The sequence below is a fragment of the Crassostrea angulata genome, chromosome 8, assembly GCF_025612915.1.
Source record: "Crassostrea angulata isolate pt1a10 chromosome 8, ASM2561291v2, whole genome shotgun sequence".
Lineage (NCBI taxonomy): Eukaryota > Metazoa > Mollusca > Bivalvia > Ostreida > Ostreidae > Magallana > Magallana angulata.
In genome coordinates this window covers 41,074,541-41,098,168 of record NC_069118.1, presented here as the reverse complement: position 1 = coordinate 41,098,168, position 23,628 = coordinate 41,074,541, and the positions used below count along the sequence as shown (strand labels likewise).

General features: G+C 33.5%; 1 long non-coding RNA gene and 1 pseudogene across 1 annotated transcript in view; both read left to right on the top strand.

Annotated features, from left to right (window-relative positions):
* Positions 1-23,628, top strand: part of LOC128161309 (uncharacterized) — a 51,253-nt gene that overhangs the window by 5,779 nt on the left and 21,846 nt on the right. The window lies entirely within an intron of this gene.
* Positions 14,593-16,087, top strand: LOC128161307 (uncharacterized; annotated as a pseudogene).

Genomic DNA, 23,628 nt, shown 5'->3' with positions numbered 1-23,628 from the left:
TACACCTACATCTCCTTGTTTTTTGGTAGACAACCCTTGTGAATTTTGGGTGTCTTCCCACTTTGCTATAATTCTGCAATTTTTATGGGTGACTGATTTTAGCTAAGTGGGAATGGTGCTCAGGTAAGGGTTTCAAAGAACAAAGGAAATTAATTACAGGTAAATTATAGTCTGTTCAATTATTGACCTTAAGCAAATTTTTAATAAAAAAAAATAACAGGCAGTTTTTTAAGATTATGTTTAAAATAAAGTAAAAAAAAATTAATTAGATACTTGTTATAGAAGTAAATTTTGATAATTAAAAAGGGTTTGTGCTATGATTGATCGTACAAGCTAATTTTTATTTCATGTAAAATTACTCAATATTCATTCTTTTGAGGTGAAGGAAAACTATGACATTACTACCCCTTCTTTGTCCCTTATCAAGAACCTTGAAAAAATAAACATTATATGGTTCAAGTTTTGGGCTGTTGATTTTAATATTGAAAAAACTATAAATGTTAATTTTATAAGAAATGCAGAGGAATTATCATGTACATCATATAGCATACAATTTGGCTAAAGTGGTTATGATATAAAAGAATTAAATGCTCAACGACATGTACATTTAGGACTACATTTTCAGACTGATGGAACTATTTCAATATTTTACCCCTGAAATTCAGAGAAATTCTTGTAAAAGGACTATATATATGATATGGGCCTAAAATGGCCCCCCTAAAATGAACATCATCTCTTTTCTATAATTCTTTGTTTTCTTTGTACATATATATCTGTGATGTTTTTACATAATGTTCATTTTGATTCAACTGCCCAGAATTTAGAAATATGACATCGTAAAGACAACCTTTTCTTGCCATTTTTGCATTTTTAGCATAAAACAGCTTGTTTTCAAGCAGTTTTTCTTTCAGAAAAAATAGAGAGCATGCTTGAACAAGCACAATATTTTAATCAGAGATGTATCTAGCCAAAGCTAATAAGTGACAAAAAAATTTCCCTGTTCAAGCATGCCCTCTATATTTCCCATTCATAAAAAGATAGGAAAAATGTAAATTTTTGACTGATTTTGATTGAAATATATAGAAATAGCGTCACTTCTGACGTCATCAACTGCCAGTGAGTCCCAAAAAATCAAATAAATAGGTGAAAAATAAATTTTACATTAACTCTTCTAAAATATAACAAAACATTTTATCGTACCTGAAACACTTTAAAAAATTGCGAATAATGGGGGCCAAATTTAACTCTTCAAATCTTCAAATCACCATCTACCAGTTGAAGTGGGAAGATGGGAAGGTATCCCATTAAATGAAAGATTTTGTCCTCTCTGTTACAAAAAAACGTATAGCCGATGAATTTCATTATATTTTAGAATGTGATGCAATATCACAAGTCCGAAAATTTATAGACAAAACATTTTCTGCTAGACCAAATGTGTTTTAAAGTATTACATATTAGGGTATCCTTGGGGTTGTATGGTGTATCAAGAGTTATAAATCTGTATGATTAGGATATCTTTTGGAGTTACTTGGGATTTCTGTGGGGTTCCCAAGGGTTTATAGAGGTTTTTAGAGGCGTGTCTGGGATACCAATGAGTCCCCAGTGGTATCAAGAATTTTTTAATTTGAATTATTAGGCTATCCTTGGGGTTCCATTGTGAATCTGTATTATAAGGGTATCCTTTTAGTTCCTTGGGGTATCCATGGGGTTCCGTGGTATACCTAATGGTGTCTGGGATATCAAAAAGCCCCGAGGGTGTATCCACAGATATAAAATTGTGTTATTAAGGTATCCTTGGGGTTCATTTGGGTATCAAAAGTTATATTACTGGGTATCCTTGGAGTTCCTTGAGGTATCCATAGGGTGTGTCAGCGATAACAAAGGGGTATCTGTATTATTACTATTAGTGTACTATTAGTGTATCCTTTCTGGTTTCTTGGGGTATCCATGGGGTTCCCTGGGATACCTTGTGATTTATCTAGGATATCATAGAGACCAAAAAAGTATCAAGAGATATAGTGTATCCTTGGAGTTCCATAGGATATCAAGAGTTATAAAATTTATATAACCAATACATGTATAAGAGTATCCCAAGAGTTCCTTGGGGTATCCATGGGTTTTGTCTGAGATACCAATGAGTCCCTACGGGTATCAAGAATTTAAATTTGTATTACCGGTATAAAGTTATCCTTTAAGTTCCTTGAGGTATCCATGGGGTTCTATGGAGTATCAAGAGTTATGAATCTGTATTTTTAGGGTATTCTTGGAGTTCCTTGGGATATCCCTGGGGTTCCTGGGGATTTGTAGAGGTGAATCTGGAGTACCAATGAGTCCCCAGGGTTATCAAGAGTTTTAAATTTGTATTACAACGTATTACGGTATCCTTGGGGTTCTATGGAGTATCAAGAGTTATGATTCTGTATTATTAGGGTATTCTTGGAGTTCCTTGGGATATCCCTTGGGTTCCCTGGGATTCTTAGAGGTGTATCTGGAATACCAATGAGTCCCCAGGGTTATCAAGAGTTTTACATTTGTATTACAATGCATTAGTTATCCTTAGGGTTCTATGGAGTATTAAGAGTTATGATTCTGTATTATTAGGGTATTCTTGGAGTTCCTTCGGATATCCCTGGGGTTCCCTGGGATTCTTAGAGGTGTATCTGGAATACCAATGAGTCCCCAGGGTTATCAAGAGTTTTACATTTGTATTACAATGCATTAGGGTATCCTTGGGGTTCTATGGAGTATTAAGAGTTATGATTCTGTATTATTAGGGTATTCTAAGACTTGTAGTTCCTTCGGATATCCAAGGGCTTCCCTGGGATTCTTAGAGGTGTATCTGGAATATGAATGAGTCCCCAGGGTTATTAAGAGTTTTAAATTTGTATTATTAGGGTATCCTTTGGGTTCTATGGAGTATCAAGAGTTATGATTCTGTATAATTAGGGTATTCTTGGAGTTCCTTGGGATATCCCTGGGGTATCCATGGGGTTCTTAGAGGTGTGTCTGGAATACCTGTGAGTCTCCAGGGGTATAAAGAGTTTAAAATTTGTATTATTAGGGTATCCTTGAGGTTCCTTGGGGTTCTATGGTGTATCAGGAGTATTAGGTTATCTTTGGGGTATCCATGGGGTATCCTTGGGGTACCAAGGGTAAGGGGTGACCCTTGCACTCTAATGAGACCCCCTTGGGTATCAATAGTTATTCATTTCTATCATTGGGGTATCCTTGGGGTTCCTTGGGGTAAAAAGACGTGCCGAATTTTAAGCAAAAACAGAACAATATTAATTCTGCTTATTGTTATTTTTGCAATCTGTAAGGGATCGTAAACAATTAAAAATTAGATCATTGCAAATAGAACAGGATATACAGTAAATTAAATGATAGCATAGACACTGTCAGACAATTAATATTTAATTTACTATGGATATGTATGTACAGCTCAAAATACATCAGATTTAAATACAGATGTAATCTGAAGGACACATTTTCATTATTATATAATAATGAAATAAAGCAATACAGTAATTGTGGAATTATTTAAATTTGTGAGGGCTAATTTTTGTGGATTGTGGGGGTTTTTTTACACCAGGATGTAATTTTGTGGATGTGTCGGTTTTCAGTTTCAGTAAGAATGATAACTCTTTCCAAAGTTGTTTTTATCAAGGGGAGGGTTATCCATGAATACCAGGAAAATTGAGCCACAACAAATTCTAATGATTCCACAGTATTGGGTAAACCATTGAATTAACATACAATTTTTATTCATTGGTAATGGATAACAACTACTGCAAATAAAATCATAATTATTCATTTAAGAAACAAACAGCAAAAGTTCACAGTGACATGAACTTGGTTGGTCATGTAATCAAATCCTGTGAAGCCCAAAGCGCTTCACAGAAGATTTGATCACATACCAACTAAGTTCATATCCCTTAGAACTTTTTAACATTGCTGTTTATTACTTATAATTACGTTTGAAAAAGGCAAACCATTCAGAATTATTAGAAGAACCACGTTTTTAATGTTTACAATTTTAATGCAACCATCAAGCGATAAGCAGTAACAATTATAATCAAAGTACTGAAGTACTGAAAGCCGGGCTCTTTTGGTGTGTCTTTATGAATATTGTGTAGTAAAGACTGAAATCTCTCTCTCTCTCACTGTCTCTCTCTCTCTCTCTCTCTCTCTCTCTCTTTCACGCTTTTACTGTCCGCAAAGCATCAGAGAGCTACCAAATTTTGTAAGCGGCTATAAACAAAAATATATCTGTCTAGTAGAAAAAAGTTCAACAGTTGCTGCCTTGCATTTTGCAACAAACGTTATATATTCAATTCCCATTTCTTCAACGCGCAGCAAAGTAGTTCATGGAAATTCATGCACGTTGTGTCCAAAATGCAGTGTCTTGTTTATAAAACACGTTATTAATAAGAAAACTAAAATAGAAAGACAATTCTTTCAAAATAAAAAAAAGAAGAAACAAAATGCCAACACTTTTGACAAAACGTGGCTCTTTGTGTAACTATTTGGTATAGCGGAAGCTTTTACTTTGACGCTGTTTGCTTTTTTGTTTACTTTTGCTATTTATAGTAACATTGGCATTTGCCTGCCTACAGCCAGGACTCTGCTTTCAGCAGAGCCCGGCTAAAAATGGGGGTTTAAGATAATCAAAGTACTGAAGTACTGACGGGAGTTGATTTTATCGATTATCATTTATTTTCACAGGATGAATGACCATCTTTAAGTCCTCCTTAAAGATAGCTTTAAGGTGTTTAAAGGTAGCTTAAAGACGATCTTTAAGCCACCTTTAAGCTATATGTGTTGCTTAAAGGTGGCTGAAAGAAAGCGTAAAGATGGCTTAAAGGCAGATTAAAGACTATCTTTAAGCCACCTTTAAGCCACCTTTAAGGACAACTTATAGGTCCTTAATGTCCAAACTTCTTTAAGCCACCTTAAGCCACCTTTAAGCTACCTTTAAGCCACCTTTAAGCCATTAAAAAAATTTAATTCAATAGTGTGCTTAATTTCCAACAAAATGTATTAACTTCATGAAAGAAAAGGTATTAAAACGGTTTTTGTTCTAGAAAGAAAAATGAAAAAAAAACACCAAAAAAAAAAACCGGCCACGGCGAGAATTGAACCCGGGACCCTTAGTTTACTAGTATCACCACACTTCCTCTGCGCCACGGCTACTTACATATATATGATTTATATCCTATAAATCAGTGGATATTGAATCACTGTATTGAATGTGTTAACTTGAAAAGATTTTGACAAACCATTCAGTTTGTAACAATCAATTATTGTCCCCCGCTGCAACGCGGAGCGGGGACATAGAAATGCCGGGCACCCGTCCGTCCGTGTGTCCGTGGGTCCGTGCGTCCGTGGGTCCGTGCGTCCGTCCGTCACACTTTTTTGTAAGCGCTCTCATGCCTACAAATTTTGACGGATTTTCATTAAATTTATACCAAATGTTTATACCACTATTACCTTGGTCAAACTCGATAATCAGCATTGGTCAATACTTTTTGTTGGAGTTATGGGACTTAGACTGCAATAATGACTCCGTTTTATCCAAAAATTGACCTTGTAAGCGCTCTCATGCCTACAAATTTTGACAGATTTTCATTAAATTTATACCAAATGTTTATACCACTATTACCTTGGTCAAGTTCGAAAATCAGCATTGGTCGATACTTTTTGTTGGAGTTATGGGACTTAGACTGCAATAATGACTCCGTTTTATCAAAAAAATTGACATTGTTAGCGCTCTCATGCCTACAAATTTTGACAGATTTTCATTAAATTTATACCAAATGTTTATACCACTATTACCTTGGTCAAGTTCGAAAATTAGCGTTAGTCGATACTTTTTGTTGGCGTTATGGGACTTTGACCACAATCATGACTCCGTTTTATCCAAAAATTGACCTTGTAAGCGCTCTCATGCCTACAAATTTTGACAGATTTTCATTAAATTTATACCAAATGTTTATACCACTATTACCTTGGTCAAGTTCGAAAATCAGCATTGGTCGATACTTTTTGTTGGAGTTATGGGACTTAGACTGCAATAATGACTCCGTTTTATCAAAAAAATTGACATTGTTAGCGCTCTCATGCCTACAAATTTTGACAGATTTTCATTAAATTTATACCAAATGTTTATACCACTATTACCTTGGTCAAGTTCGAAAATTAGCGTTAGTCGATACTTTTTGTTGGCGTTATGGGACTTTGACCACAATCATGACTCCGTTTTATCCAAAAATTGACCTTGTAAGCGCTCTCATGCCTACAAATTTTGACGGATTTTCATTAAATTTATACCTAATGTTTATACCACTATTACCTTGGTCAAGTTTGAAAATCAGCGTTAGTCGATACTTTTTGTTGGCGTTATGGGACTTTGACCACAATAATGACTCCGTTTTATCCAAAAATTGACCTTGTAAGCGCTCTCATGCCTACAAATTTTGACAGATTTTCATTAAATTTATACCAAATGTATATACCACTAATACTTTAGTCAAGTTCGAATATCAGCATTGGTCGTTACTGTTTGTTGGAGTTATTGGACTTCGACCACAATCATGACTTCGTTTTTTTCCAAAAATGACCTTGTAAGCGCGCTCATGCCTACACATTTTGACGGATTTTCATTAAATTTATACCAAATGTTTATACCACTTATACCTTGGTCAAGTTCCTAAATCAGCCTTGGTCGATAGATTCGATACTAGTATACTGCTTGACCGGCGGGGGACCCTGGAATTCTATTCTTGTATCTAATTTATAAATTACATGCATGCATGTATTTAGAATGAAATACGGAACTTGGTCTTCAGTGAATAAAAATATATTATACCTAAATGGAAACCGTTAGGTTCACTATAGTAGGCTTTTTTAGTTAATAAATTTAAACCGAGTAGATATACGTTCATCTAATTTATAGCTATAAAAATGTAAGAAAGAAAATGAAATCATTTCTTTTATTAAATGCATTGATACTATTAGGGTATTTGTTCAATTTCCCGCAATTTCCCGGTTTTCATGATCGCGGCGCCGTTCCAATATGTTTAAATATTTACATGTAATTGTATGTACATGATTTTTAAACTATCAATTCTATAAGAAACAAAATTACCAATTACCGATGACGTATTTACTGCATGTGGCAATTGCAAATGTCTTGTACATACAATTGTATGATGTGCCAGGCCGGGTATATTTGACATATCTACCCTTATACATATATTTAAATAATCAACCCTTATTTATGATCACCGGTACATTAATTAATTAGCCTCAAGATTTTACTCTTACATACATGTATCGTTAATTTGTAAACGTAACATCTTTGAAACCCAGAGCTAGGAAATAATACTTTGAAAATGAATTACAAATGTAAATTAACTTTTATTCACTAGACTTATCGTATACTCGTACATACTAAGATTCAACGCCTTTAGAAACCCTGACGTGCACCTGGGCACACGACACACCTGTTGGGTATATCTGGTATATTCAGTGTTAGTTCCAGGGGTTTTCTTAAGTTGGACAAACAATAGACTTTAATTAGATATACACAAACGTGCACCTGGGCACACGACACAACTGTTGTGTATATCTTGTATATTCTGTGTTAGTTCCAGGGGTTTTCTTAAGTTGGACAAACAATTGACTCTAATTAGATATACACAAACGAACAAAACTATGTCTAGACAAACAAAGCAGTAATATCCTGCCCGATATAACAAAGGCAGTTGAGAGTCTTTTCATTTTTAACATGTATTTAGCAGATCTAGAGTTAGAAATAATGAAAATTGAAAAAAAAAATACAAACCTTAAACCGATTATCAAATTAAATCATGCATTTTTGGTTCATTATCTTTAATTTGTTTAATAACCGGATGAACTGAGAGAGAGAGAGAGAGAGAGAGAGAGAGAGAGAGAGAGAGAGAGAGAGAGAGAGAGAGATTTCACCGATTAATTTTAATAGGAAACAAACATACTTTAATTAGTTTTATGCACATATTAAGATACAGAGACTGCGCTCATCCCTACAATAATTTTGAAACCCCCAAAAAATTATAAAGAATTTTATAACGGCAATCTGTGTCCATCGGAGCGGTGCTGATGATAGCGATCTGTGTTTAATGGAGCGACGACTAAAACCGCCTGGAACACCCCCCCCCCTTCCTTGGAAATTATATTATCACTCGGATGACCCCCTCCCATCTCTATAAAAGAGCTTTTGCATTTAATATATGATGTTTTTATTGTTCAGCTTGATCAATATTGACTTAAAGGCCACTTAAAGACAGTGTAAAGGCAGTGTAAAGAGAGCGTAAATGCCACTTAAAGATGCTTAAAGGTGGCTTAAAGGTGGCTTAAAGAAGTTTGGACGTTAAGGACCTATAAGCACTTGCTTAAAGATGACTTAAAGGCGGCTTAAAGGTTGTATAGCCTTTAAGCTCCTTTAAGTCACCTTTAAGCCACATTTAAGGACTTGCTTAAAGATGGTTTTTCGCCCTGTGTTTAAGATCAACTTATCTTGCATGGCAATTAGTTTCTATAGTCTGTATTTGAATTACGCACTTTTTATTATATGAGTGTTTAGACTTTTCCGACAAGAATTTCGAGAAACCCCATATGAATCATGCTGTGTAATATTTAAAAATAGATTTCAAACTATGTATTAGTAATCGAAACAATTCTAAAAATTGTATGGATCCAAGCACTATTGATATCGAACTCTTGTCTCGTTCAACCAGATGCTCGGCTGTCTCCATTTATCTCTGACATTGATGCGAGCACCAAAACGCATGTAACATATGCGAGAGTTCATGCAACGTATGAGAGAGCTCGTGCGAATCTATAATTTTCTGATCGCAAAGTGTTGTAAAGTGCTCGTGCGCCAATTGTGAAAGGGGCTTAAGTATGATGTGTATAATTATTAGGAAAAAAAACATAAGTTTAAATGTACTTACATGAGCAGACCTGCGCTCTATACTTCCGAATGCAAAATATAAAGAAAAAATGGCAATATTTTCTTTTAGCAAAATTGCGGGAATTTGGTCATTTAGGTGATGTCATAAATAAACAACGAATAAGTAATTATAATGATGACTTAAATCAAGATAAAGTGATAGGCATCCTCTGTACACTGATTTATGGAAATTTTATTTTTATTAGACATTATTTAAAAATTGGTTAAAATTAGAGGCAGATATTAAACCATTATGATACCAAATAAAGTCCTTAATTGACCTATGATATTGATAATTTCCTATTATCTTATCCAGCTTTTCGGTCTTAGAGTTTTGAATAAAAATGTATTAATATACTATGTTGAAGGCCTTTTGAAATAAAAATTTATTAATATACTATTTTGATCGATTGAGTTGAAAGCTTCAGTGGGCTTTTTGCATCACTTTGTGTCTGCCATCTGTTCGTTTATAAAAAGTTAACATTACATTTTTGACATCTTTCTTTAGGGCAGAACCACTGGACCAGTTTCAACCAAACTTGACACGAAGCATCTTAGTTAAAGAGTTCTTAATTTTTTTTAAATGAAGAAATAGGTCATCTTCTAAAGGGAAATACCAATAATCCGTAGGAAAATACATAATTATCAAGTTTTTGTAAGGTGCATGGCTCTCAGCAATGTTGCCTCATTACTTAAAATCTTTTTTTATACTTACAAATAAACCCTGTGAAATTACTTGGAAGCAAACTATGTATAGAAACTTAAAGTTTCAAGTTTGTTTTTTTTCCTTGTCCCCTGGGGGTCAGAGGGGTCTACAAAGGGGTAGCATTTTACAAGGAAGTAGTTTTTCTGCAGAAAATGGAAGCTATGAATTATGAAACTAACATAGAAGCAAGGTGGTACTGTGTATACATCTATAATATGTCGTGTTGTAATCTGTCATAGAGCAGCCTCATTCGGTCTTGGTGATATGTTTCAATTTTACATAGAAATTGTTGAAACATTTTCTCTTAAAGATTTTTAGACTGTAAAGTGTGAAAGCTTATCCGAAATGTTTTTAAAGGTTCACCCAGAGAGAGAGAGAGAGAGAGAGAGAGAGAGAGAGAGAGAGAGAGAGAGAGAGAGAGGAGAGAGAGAGAGAGAGAGAGAACAGTTATTTCTTTGAGGGTCAGGTAGTTCATCTCATGTGAGCAATGTGACCCATTAGCTCCTTGTTTTAGGCCTAAGTTTGAAAAATAATAATATATTACATGGCTTGAGGGCAAACTACCAGAATTATAATGTTCCCCATGTAACAGGAAACCCACGAGTACAAACCCATGCTCATTTCAACCTTTAATAATTTGCATGATCATTGTATGATTTGTGGGTGAATATTTTGTTTCAAGAGGGCAATATCTTTTATCAGGAGTGCAATAGAACCCTTTCAAACAACATGAACTGAGATTGCCAGTTTTCAGGCTATAGTCATAATGATATACTGATATGGGAATAACAATCACATTTGTTGATAATGAATAATCCAAGAATTGTTTGATATGAAATTGTTACAAAAGAAATGTAATGGGCCTTATCTTTTAGTTCTTTTGCATTATATTCCTAAGAGCTAACTATAAATCAGAGCAAAATAAAATTATTGTTTGTTTGGAATTACCTCCCGCCTTATTGAAGCTGATTAAATTGAATTAGCAAAAAAAAGAAAAAACTTTTTTTTTATATGGATTTTTATTTTTACCAATTTCTAATTAATTAAACTTCAGGTTTAAAAAAATAAAAAAAAAATCCCTCCCTCCTTCGTGGGTGTAGAAACCCCCAGGCGTCAATTCCAAATAAACATATTTTTAAGGAACTACTTGCTGGCCTCGTAGCCAATTTCTCTTCTGATATGTCTGTGATGCTTTAGTTGAAAATTGGATTTGACGAATTACTATGCACTCATTAAATATTATATGGTCGAGTTTTCATGCATTGTAATTTTCTTTTTACAAGTTTTTAGGTTAATTTAGTTGCTTTAGTTGTATCATAAATGAATAGTTCTGTATTCAGTGATGTAGATTTATGGGTGAGGGGGAATGCCATAATCTGCAAAAATTAATTAAGCCACCTTGAATTAAAATGATTTAAGTGATTATCCAACTTGTGATAAAGTCAAGTATCTAAATAAATGTTAAGCTTAACCATGTTAACCTTTCAGAATGGCTGATCGTATGGATGATGATGAAGGTCAAAGTAGCAATGTCCAAGGGTCAATCCCAAGAGGAGTGCTAGCCATCCTGGCCATATCACTGTTTTTGCATGCAGTCTGGCAAGCCTGGTTAGCTTTTCAAGCCATGGTGCCAGTTGTTATACAAGCTTACATTTATTACAAGGTAGGTAAATTTTAAAAAGTTTTTATATTCAGAAAGTACTTGTATATAAGCATCTTTTTTGTCACAGAAAATTAAAGTTTTAAAATATATTCATGCAGAATGAAATCATTCATCACGAAAATCAAAATCTCATAATTTCAGTGGCTTTTGCCACCAATCCAATTAAAATCAGCAGAGTTCTCTTAGATACTATCGCTCTCAAACATCTGAAACAACTCGTTTGGAGATCAGGTACCAAAAACTTTTAGTTAACCAAATTATAGATCATCTAAAATTTGAGCTACTATTAGCATTTATACGGGTGGCCTCTTCTTTGAGAAAAGTCTCAACTCCAAGGAAAATGAAAGTATGTAAATAATTGTGCAAAATGTGCATGGTATATGTTTTATTTTGTTTCTGTAGCCATTTAAAATCTGAACTGAAAAGGTTTTTAGAGCATTCAAATACATGAGCATCTTTTTGTATATTGTTAGTAAATCTCCCAACAGTATTTACGAAAGACAAATTTTGAATAGTTTAATAAGGTTGACATTATTTTTTAATTTAGATTCTCGGGTCGTTCGGAGGTGACCTCTAAGCATATTTCAGATGTTCAAGATTTGTGTTTATTGGAACAGATGAATTTAATCAGATTGTTTGTAAACTTGCCTTGCTTAGATAATCAATTACTCTATTATTTATTATACCCCCACAAACGAAGTTAGGGTGTATAATCATTATTGGAATCACCCTGTCTGTCTGTCTGTAGATACAATTTTGCCCCTTATAGACTTTTACTACTGCATGCAGTAGTCAGAAATTTGTATTTACAATATGTTAAACACCATCTGAAGATGTGCACCTGCAATTTTATTAAGATCAGAGAAGATTTTATCATTTTTTGACAGTTTTTTTTTATCTTGTCCTATATATTTTACACTGCATGATGTTGAAGAGTAAGGGTGGTGTTCCTTACAATTTTTTCTTAATTAATCAATAGTAAACACTCTAGAATATATTGATGTTTGTCCTTATTTCATTAATGTTTTATCTGTATTTTATCAACTCACAACATCAAAGACAAGTGTTGCTGAATTTATTTGTTCTGAGGGAGGCATTATCTAGCTGAGCCATGGTTAAGATGGAGCATGTGTTTAGGGAAAATTGATATTTTCTAAGATGAGCAACAGTTTGTGGGTTATACCATTTCATTTAGACCAAAAGTTTCAACATAAAGAAATCAATCATATCATTAAAAGACATAAATTATTTTGAAAAGTGAGTCTTAGAAGCTGTTTAAACTTATTTTACTTAGTAGTCAAATAGATTGATGAAGTTACTATACAGGGAATTAATGTAAATGAAATTAAAAATCATTGATCATAACGATTGTACAATGTAGTGTTTTGGCATTTAAAAAATAATTTATTATATAAATACTCGTTTTTACATTTAAAAATTGGAAGAATGCAAATGATAATGGTTTGCAAGTTTATCCAAGTTAACATAACAATCTCATCAAAGAAACCTATTACATCATAGCCTTATTGGATCAATTATATGAGATAAGTACATGTAGTTGCATTATACAATAGGAGAAAGTAAGGAAAATTTTGAAATGGCAAATTGCATTTGTCAAGACTGACAGATAAAAATCATATTTCTCTATAAAAAATGGAAAAATATCATTGCATGGATACAGGTATTTGTAAATGTATTACATTATGTACATGTATTTACAGCGCATGAAGTTCTGACATTTTTTACTAAAAAGCATTTTTATTTTTCTAGAATTGTTTGTTTTATTCATGTGACATTTAACCGTTAATATTCAATTACATGTACTTTGGTTACTTTAATTAAATTTATATTTGTTCATTTGAAATTAGCCCTGCAAAGGTATAAGTCCCATTAGGACAGTTCTAGTTAAAAATGTTCATGGGCATCTTTAGAGTTCACTTTATAGCTTGTGGAGCTTGCCATTGCAAAGAGCTGGCTTGTGAAGTGATCTCTATTGACCAGTGTTCTGGAAAAAAGATAAAAGAAAAAGAACAATCTAAACATACACATTTGTTAGATATTTTTTTCCACTGTATCCAAGAACTTCTCGCACTCTCTTAGTGCTTTGCTAAAAATGGCTGACTTTTTACTGGGAATTTACAGAACTGTCCTGTTAAGGGTGCAAAACACAGTTTTCTATATGACGTTATCGCGACGTCATTACATGAGGGACAAGCAAAACTGACCCCTATAAAGAAATGTTGTTAAAATGTGTTACATATATATCTATATATCAAAGGAAAGATAAAATGATGAATTTTGTAAATATTAAAAGATAACACATTTATCAATAAATAAGAAGGTGTATTAGACGATGGAAATATGGGGTAAATATGGGAGATAATGCCCCAAATTGCTCTACACCCATTCCTTTTTAGCACCCCCTAACACAAAATTGCAACCAAATCAGCCATTTCAAGTTCTAAGCATTTCACAGAGCAAGTCTTAAAGTCTTGTTTTCATGTTATTTTAGGGTACATTCGCCAGCTTTTTAAAGAGCTATATTACCTGCTACTCAAGACATGAAATTCTGCAAATGTAAAATCCGGATGTTTATCGAGTTACCTCCCTCTATATCAGAGACTCACAAAATTAATTTTAAAAACATTTCTGCATATTTTTTACATCTATTCTAAAGATAAGACTATATTCTATGCAACTGAAAATAAAAAAGAAATTATTTCATGTATACCGCACAAAAATAGCAGGAAAATCCCTACCCATCATGCTATTCACTGGGGAAAAACCCCCTGGATTTTATACGAAACTGTATTTAGCTACCTTAAAGGAAATAAAACATTTCTGTATGCTACTTTGCAATGCTTAGATGCAAAGAGGACAAAATTACAAACATTTTGGTGTATGCAGCATTCAATATAGTCAAGAAATGGCCGAGAAATTGGTATTTTAGTACGACATGTCCAAGACATTGACTGACCCAACAAACAAGACTGAACAGTCAAGAATTCAGAACCGACCATCAACTCACATTATCTCATTTTATCTAATAAAAAGAACACCGTGAATTGAACTGCATGTGTGAATATTGATGACATGCTTCAGTACATATTAAATAATTCCTCCAACTACACATTCTATTGTTTTAGATTTACATTTGTTCAATTATGAACACATAAGTGATGATTCTATGTGAAATTGTGTTGAAATAAGAGAATGCCTCAAATGTCCATAGAGTGTCATCACACACATACATGTATATACACATACACATACATGTATATACATGTACATATACATATATATATATATATATATATATATATATATATATATATATATATATATATATATATATATATATTGATTGATTGATTGATGACATGCTATGACGTCACAATGCAAATGCATTGATGATGTCACAATATACATGACGTCATAATCACATACATGTATCATCACAATGTAAACAATCATGAATGAGGGACTATGCTGTTAAATGATTTTCAACATGCCTAGAACTGATAGACACAGGCAAGGCAAAAAGAAGAAAACACGCAAGACTACATTTCTAAAGGGACACCTACTTTGGAATAAGGATCAGCAGCCTATCAGCAGTGTTCCTTGCACGGAGTCCACCTCTGTCAATATCCCTGTGTGTCGTCCGGAGAAAGCAATCTATGACGCTTCAATTCTAAAGTATGAGGGTCCTCCAAATACCCTTCAAGGAAAGCTAAGACCTAAACATGAAAGAAAAGAGGATGAACCGTTAGACAATTCATCAGAAAATATAATTGTTAACTTCTGTAAGTTAAAAGAATTCATTAAATCAAGCATTAGCCATAACTGCAGGCGACAAGACAGTTTCAATGTGGCAATTGCTAAGCGAAAAGGATTGTGTGTATGTCTGCAGGCGAGCTGCACAAACTGTGGTTTTGATACCGGTGTGCATAAACTGTACACCGAGTGTACAAGCAACAAAAGAGGTCCCGCCGCAGGCTGCTTAAATGAAGGCCTTTCTATGGCCACCGTTAAATCCAAAATGGGAGGAACCGACGTTCAGATGTTAATGGCTTGTCTTGATATTCGTGCTCCCAGTTTAACTATAATCAACAACAAAATCAATAAGCAATGTGAAAAAATGATAGAACTAAATGAAAAATCCATGGTTGAGAATCAGAAGTTTGCCGGCCAAGTGGCAACCTTCATCGGAGAGGGAAACAACATTGATGTCGAAACGGACACGTGCTTCAACAACCGTAACCAAACTGGGTACGAAGCCGGCACGCAATCATTCTGTCCGGTGATTGAGAAGACAACTGGTCTTAACCTCCCAATTGCAATGGCCACTGCGAGCAAACTGTGTTCAAAAATAAACATGTGTACCCATGAGAACAACAAATGTTCACTGACCTACAAACCTGATGAGTCTATCTCCTCCAGTGAATCAAAACTGACCACTAAAAACTTGCAAAAGATTCATGATCTCAAAATTGTATCCATAAAATCCTTAACTAGTGATGCAAGCTCTCAAATCAGCAAGGTTGTTAGAGAAGTTGGGAAAAAAAATGAAATCGTTATCAAGTACTTCCAATGTTTTGTTCACCGACTACGCACAATTCAGAAAAAAGTGAAATCCATACAGTTCTTAAAACTCCCGGCCGGTTACGATCAAGACATCTTTCGCCAAAAATTGGCAACATGTATCCGGTCGAGAGTGAGACTCGAACTAGTCAGAATTAAAAAGAAGTACCCAGCAGAGGGGGCTTTTGTGACCAGGGCACTGATGGCTATGAAGAACATTGTGACATGCTTCAGTGGATCCCACACTTATTGTGCAGAGAGATCCCTGGCCTGCAATGCTCACCTGGAGTCCTTCAGTACTCAGTATCTTCCATATGGAAGTTACTTAAGTCTGGTCACAGAAGACCGCCGCAAGCTGGAATCGGTTATGAATAAGTCCCTGACAACTGAAATTTTGAATAAAATTGCTAATCTATATACAACCAATCAATGTGAGAGCTTGCATCACAGAGTTTTTACATATGCACCAAAATCTGTGTTGTTCTCAAGAAATTTTAATGGACTATGTCGCTCAGCATGCCATTCATCCACATTTGGAACTGGGAAGTCGTCCGTACTGTTAGCAAAATCCCTTGGTCTTAATTTCTCAAAATGCGCCCCTTTTTTCTGTTATATGACTCGAAAAGATATATTAGCTTTGTACCATTCGCAAAGGAAAAAGACACCAAAGTACAAAATACAGCGGTATCTTGCAAAATGTAGAAAAAGTAATCGAAAAATTAGACAAGGGTCCTTGTACTCAAATGCATGTAATGAACTGGTACAAATTCACAACTATGCAATAAATGTCAACAAACACTAAATGTTAATAAAACAGAAAAAAAAACCAAACAAAAACAGAGTTCATTTTTTTGTGTTCTGCTTACCTAAAAATACAATTTTTAAAACCATCATGCCCGCAGCATGTCTTTGACTGTCTGCAGCTATTGCGCTGGACATTAATTTCTCCTGGCTCCAGAGATAAATGCTGAATATTCATACATTTTTTGTAATGACATAAGTGGGAAACATGATATGATATGTTATGAAAATGTCCCCCTCATCCAAGCATTCCCCCGGATGTGATGGATGAGGGGCATTCTTGGAAGACAGCCTGAGGCTGAGGAGTATCAAGTAGCATTATTTCCTGGCTATTATGCTCGGGATCGCCCTTCAAAAAAAGCTAAAAACCTACCTGGAAGTGACGTCACATACCGTATAAATAGTGCTTCCATTGTGATAAACACTCATAATTTTAAAGCAGATTTATTGTCAAATATGTATTTTTATTTGAGGTGGGATAAACAATTCTCAAAACCCATACAGGGAGGGAACCTTGATACTCCTCAGCCTCAGGCTGTCTTCCAAGAATGCCCCTCATCCATCACATCCGGGGGAATGCTTGGATGAGGGGGACATTCTTTTCATCCAGCCTTCGGCATATCGGAGTATCAAGTAGCATCTTCAAAGTATTTGACAATAAATAAAAATCCTTCCAAATAGAGAAGATTCTCAATCAATGATTTAAATAAACATAGACCATTTTAATAAATCAACTTTGGTTTCATCATGTGGAAACACAAAATTGCTTTTATCATCTTAGCCACAAAACACATCAAATGTACCCATTATTTTCCCCACCAATTTCTATAATAATTGTCCATATTGTGGCTGCATGATTAATGTTTTCTCAGAAAATAATGTTTTAAAACCATTCTGTCTCATTTCTCTGTGATATGATAAAATACATTGTTTGTAAAATCCAAACTATATCTAATTTTCTGTCTGTAAGATGTTAATAGAAAGAAGAATGAATTGCATTCATTGAAATGTCAGATTTTACTGTCTGATATATAGGGTACATATACACGTATAATACAGCTATTAAATAATTAAATGTATGATCTTCTAGCTTCCAATGTAATGTAGAAAACAAATGTTTTCTTCCTTGAATATAAAGTATTATATTCATGTATGATTTAAGTTTTGCAACATAACTAAGGTACAATGACCCTCTGATCAGAAAAATATTTACTCTTCATTAATTACTTATATGTCAATCATTCTTTTATAAACTAAAATCATATTTATATATACATGTCTGTCCTATTTTGTCTAGCTCATATAGCTATATATTAGGATCAGTAAGGTTTTCTTTGAAACTTAGATATTATCAGTAAAAGCAATAGTATTCACTTGTGTACAGAAGGATGTCAGGTATAATCTTGTCTGATGTCTTGGAACATCAAGGTTCCTTCCTTTGAAAATTCTTAAATCAATATCTATGACTTTCCTGGTATGTGGTATTTATACAAAAATCAAAATGCTAATCTTTCATAACACATCCATTTTGATATATTAATACACTGTACAACCAAACTCTGCATGAATTAATTAGTTTTAAGAAAAATAATTTCAAAACTTGCAATCTTTTCTAAATTTGATAATTATATCTTCAATATGAAATAAGTTAATATAAATGACCTATGTAAAGATTTTAACCTCTAGCTAGGTACTGTTTTCTCTTAAAGAATATGGAATTCATATTTCATTTTCCATAAATCTAATATATGGATCATTATAAACAATCTATTATTTACATATACATGTATATTCATGGAGTATATATAACTTTTCCCTATAAAGTGGGAACATTGTATGACATTAATTTTTTGTGTATTAACAATTTATGACAAGATATGAAATCTAATATTAAGTTCTTTGTAATGTCATTTTTTGGTCGTCAATATATCTATATTCATGTAATCACAATAAGACCAACAATTGGGAACTATAAACAGGACTATTTTTGCCCCATGTTATTTTCTTAGATTGTAAACAGTTTTGTCCCAATTAAAACTTGCCCAGATTAAGCTTTGTTTATAGAGAGACAATGTAGGGCATTGTAATTTGCCTAGTCTTCATTAATACACCGACTGGCAAAGAGACAAAAAATAAAACAGGAACAAATGTGTTCCCTGTAATCGTTCTTGGAATTTATGAATGATCAGATATGTTATATCTATGGTAACATTATTTACATATGCCAGCAGCTAAATATGAGTAAACATTTCTTCAATAGTAAATATTGTACTATAATATCTTTGTCCTTTGATCGAGTGATATGATTAAACACAATCACTATCTTGAAATAACTTATTATAATCAAATTTCATATTAATATGAAGTAAGCGAAAGTATAAATCCTGTTAATTCATATATTCAGTCAATATGACACAATTAGAAAATACAGAAAAAGAACTTTCTCAATCTTTTGCAAAAGAAATTCAATCATCTTTAATATTTAACAGTTTTTCGCATCATTTTAATTTTCTGTTGCAGCTACTACATAGCCTTAATGTTCACACAATGTCTTAACACATATATCTGTAAAGTTAATATTTTCTAATCTATTCTGATTCGAATTCTGAATATTATGTACCAGAAACGTTCTAAAATCTGTTTTAAATTTGTAGTATCATATATACTAAACACCATTAGCAAGTAAATACATGCAACATTTGTCTTTTCATGAAGACTTCAGTTCTGATGATAAGTTCTGAAGATAAGTTCTGAAGAAATAATCAATAATTATTCACATATGTACTGGAAACCACTCCAATGCATCGACTAATACATATATGGTAAGTATATAATAAATGTATGAAATCAGTTTGTTCTTTGCTTTTTCTCAATATGAACATTGTAAACATGGTGCTAGCTAGTGTATCGTAATTCCAAATTAGAGTTACTCATGTAACCCATCTTGTATAAAGAGAATCTCAAAAAATCAGATTTCAGTGTCTCTAAATATATAATCAAACATAATCTCATGTTTCATATCGTATATTCAATACTCTATTCAATAACTTATAACTGTATATTGCCAATTTACCTTTCAATTATATCTCTTCCATTGCAATATTCTATTACAAATGTATTTTTACATTTATAATCCTTATCACTGGATTTTCCCCTAAAGAGGAAGGTTGTAAAACAACTGATCTCCATTGACAATTTGTCTTGGTATAAATTGCTTGACATATGGTAAAAGTTTAATTCACCAAATTCTTAGGATAGAAATAAAAGATGGTCACATATAGTCTCTTTCTTTAATATATACTGTACTCTTTCCTTTCAATCTAATTGACCATGTACCATACTTTGGTAATAAGTTTTAATGTTTATTTTTATAACAAATAGGGTTATAGTGAACATTGTATTATTTCTGGATTTTCATTCTGACCACATTGATCCTCTTTCACTCTGAACCTTTTCTTTTGGTATTATATCTCAGGATTTCAGCAATGTATCAAACAACTTCATTTCTTTATATCATACAGTGTCATATACTTATCAAGCCTTAGTTTCCATGAAGTCTTCATTTAAATAAGCTTAAAATAAATTCATGTATGGTGTCTGAAATCAAATCATCTAAGTCAATAAATGTTTGGTTCTTTGTTCCTCAAATCATCCTCATTAATCATATAATGATGTGCAGGTTTATGACTTTTGTAATAATTATAGATGCAAAAAACAAATAAATAGTAAAACCATTAATTATTTGACTGAATACATGTACATTAATTACCGGTACATGTACTTATTTTATAAAAGTACTTTTCAAGTCAAGTATCCTAATGTTTGTTTGATTTCTCTCTATTACTAACTTAGACATATATATGGCTTTCATTCAAATTTTTTAATCAATACTGGTACTCCTGTTTTCAACATTCACTGTCACTTCAGTCAAACTTTATAACTCTTAACTAAAACTTTATATCTGAATAAAACTGCACAAACAATTGATACAATTCAAAACACTGCATGGATTGTCTTTTGCACCCATTCCAAACATTGATCAATTTAATTCTCTAATATTTTATGAATCAGTTCGTACGTCTTTCAAAAAATTCACGATTCTCCAAGATTTTAAGCTTCTTTCTTCCAAACTTCACAACATGCACAACTTCGACTGTACAATGTAATATAAATAAATGTAATGTAGACAATCATCTTTTCTGTGACAATAACTTGAAAACACCATATATTATGTGGTATAGAAAACATACGTATACGTAAGCTTCTCATCCCAGAATTGAAACATTTCACAGCCAATGTATTACTCTGAGAAGCAAAATAAATTCCTGTTCATTCGTGCAATTTCTTGTTTGGCCTTCAATGACACCAAATAATATTACTCATGATATCATCAGCTGTACTTATTTCAACCATGTGCAAACTGATGCCTTAAATACTTTTTTTTTTATCATGATCAATAAACCAACATTAATTTCATGTAAAATATTGCATCAGCCTGTTCAGATGTTCTAAATTGACATCTTCTTTCACCTACATGATTTAGTACAGTTGTATTATTAAGCCGACTGTTATTTTGTTCAAACTTCAGACCTTTGGTCATTTTACTATGAGCATTACATTTTGTAAATTGTGGGTCGTAAACCAATTATCTCCAGTATCAGTCAGCAGTTAAGAGAAATTCCATCTCTTGTCTCATTTATATCCCTGATAATGAGATCAATAAAACCATAAGAAAAATCTGAACACAGCGTGTTCTAATTGTACTGTACTATTTAATTTATACACAGCGTGTATATTATTCAACTTGCGGTGTAAAATCTTTTATATAATAGTCCAAGTTCTGAATACAACGTGTTTTATAAACTTACTATCAACCAATACACAACGTGTACTGTAAAACTTGCGGTAAAATATATTCACGACAAAATTCTGAACACAACGTGTTCTAATCGTGCATTCAACAAATACACAACGTGTATTGTACAACTTGAGTTGTAAAACCACATGAACCATGTGTAAAACGAAATGCACGGATTATCAATCCTTTCAAACCAAGACTTCGTCATTGGTAGATTTAATTCGTTTTCAAAGGCTTTACAAACCTTGCAACTAAGACCACGTCTTAGAAAATTTATTAACACCGCAATAACCATATAACCGACAAGGGCTCATGTCCCGATGTCGCCAGAAAAAATATGAGTGTTTATCACAATGGAAGCACTATCTATACGGTATGTGACGTCACTTCCAGGTAGGTTTTTAGCTTTTTTTGAAGGGCGATCCCGAGCATAATAGCCAGGAAATAATGCTACTTGATACTCCGATATGCCGAAGGCTGGATGAAAAGAATGACAATCATTTTCCAAATAATACATAAGACGGTGAACGGTAAAAATTTGTCTTTTCTGACGGAAAGTTGGTCTTATGATGCCATATCCATCAGAGTCTGTCGCACCGTACCATATATGACAGCCATCTAATTCATTAAATTTATACAACTTTGAGTATAAAAATTGTTTCTCTTCTGTTGTGAAGGGGGTTTCATATGCCTTGGACATGATAGATTTTTTAAAATATGTACTTTAAATCCAGCGGTCTGAAACAATATCAAAGAAAATACAGTCATGATGTTGTGTCAAAAGCAACTGACACTGAAATAAATGGGCTGTAAGTAAATGACATATTTAACATGCACATTTAACATGTACAACACACTGGCGTCCGATGCAATATTAAGAGAAAAAAACTAATTTACAAAATCATGAAAATCCTAATCCGTGGGGGGGGGGGGGGGGGGGGGGGGGAGTAATCCTATACCTATACTTCCAAAACAAAACATCTTTCCCGGCCATAACATATTTTTCCAAAATCATGAAAATCCTTATCCAAGGGGCGTGGGGGGATGAGTATACCTTAAGTTCCCAAAAAAAATTATGTGGGGGGGGGGGGTGGGGGTGGGGGGTAGTTTACCTTGGGAGGGGGGGGGGGGTAGTATACCTTTGACTCCAACTTCTCAATCTTTCAAACGAAAAATTATGTTTCATGCGAAGAAAAAGTGGGGGGCTGAACCCTCTATTCTGCTATGTGCCTAATGATTAGGTCTAACCAGTGGAGGGGGGGGGGGGGGGGGGGGCTAAGCCTATGCAACACATGTAAAAACATGTACTTGTGCTTTAATGTTACATGAAACCAATACTGTATGATTTTTAATAAAAAAATAAGTCACATCAACCATTTTGCAGCCTGAGCATGCAGAACAATGAAGAAAACATTATTTCATGTGTGTCCCTTAAGGGTGCAAAACACAGTTTTCTATATGACGTTATCGCGACGTCATTACATGAGGGACAAGCAAAACTGACCCCTATAAAGAAATGTTGTTAAAATGTGTTACATATATATCTATATATCAAAGGAAAGATAAAATGATGAATTTTGTAAATATTAAAAGATAACACATTTATCAATAAATAAGAAGGTGTATTAGACGATGGAAATATGGGGTAAATATGGGAGATAATGCCCCAAAAATTTCATCTACACCCATTCCTTTTTAGCACCCCCTAACACAAAATTGCAACCAAATCAGCCATTTCAAGTTCTAAGCATTTCACAGAGCAAGTCTTAAAGTCTTGTTTTCATGTTATTTTAGGGTACATTCGCCAGCTTTTTAAAGAGCTATATTACCTGCTACTCAAGACATGAAATTCTGCAAATGTAAAATCCGGATGTTTATCGAGTTACCTCCCACTATATCAGAGACTCACAAAATTAATTTTAAAAACATTTCTGCATATTTTTTACATCTATTCTAAAGATAAGACTATATTCTATGCAACTGAAAATAAAAAAGAAATTATTTCATGTATACCGCACAAAAATAGC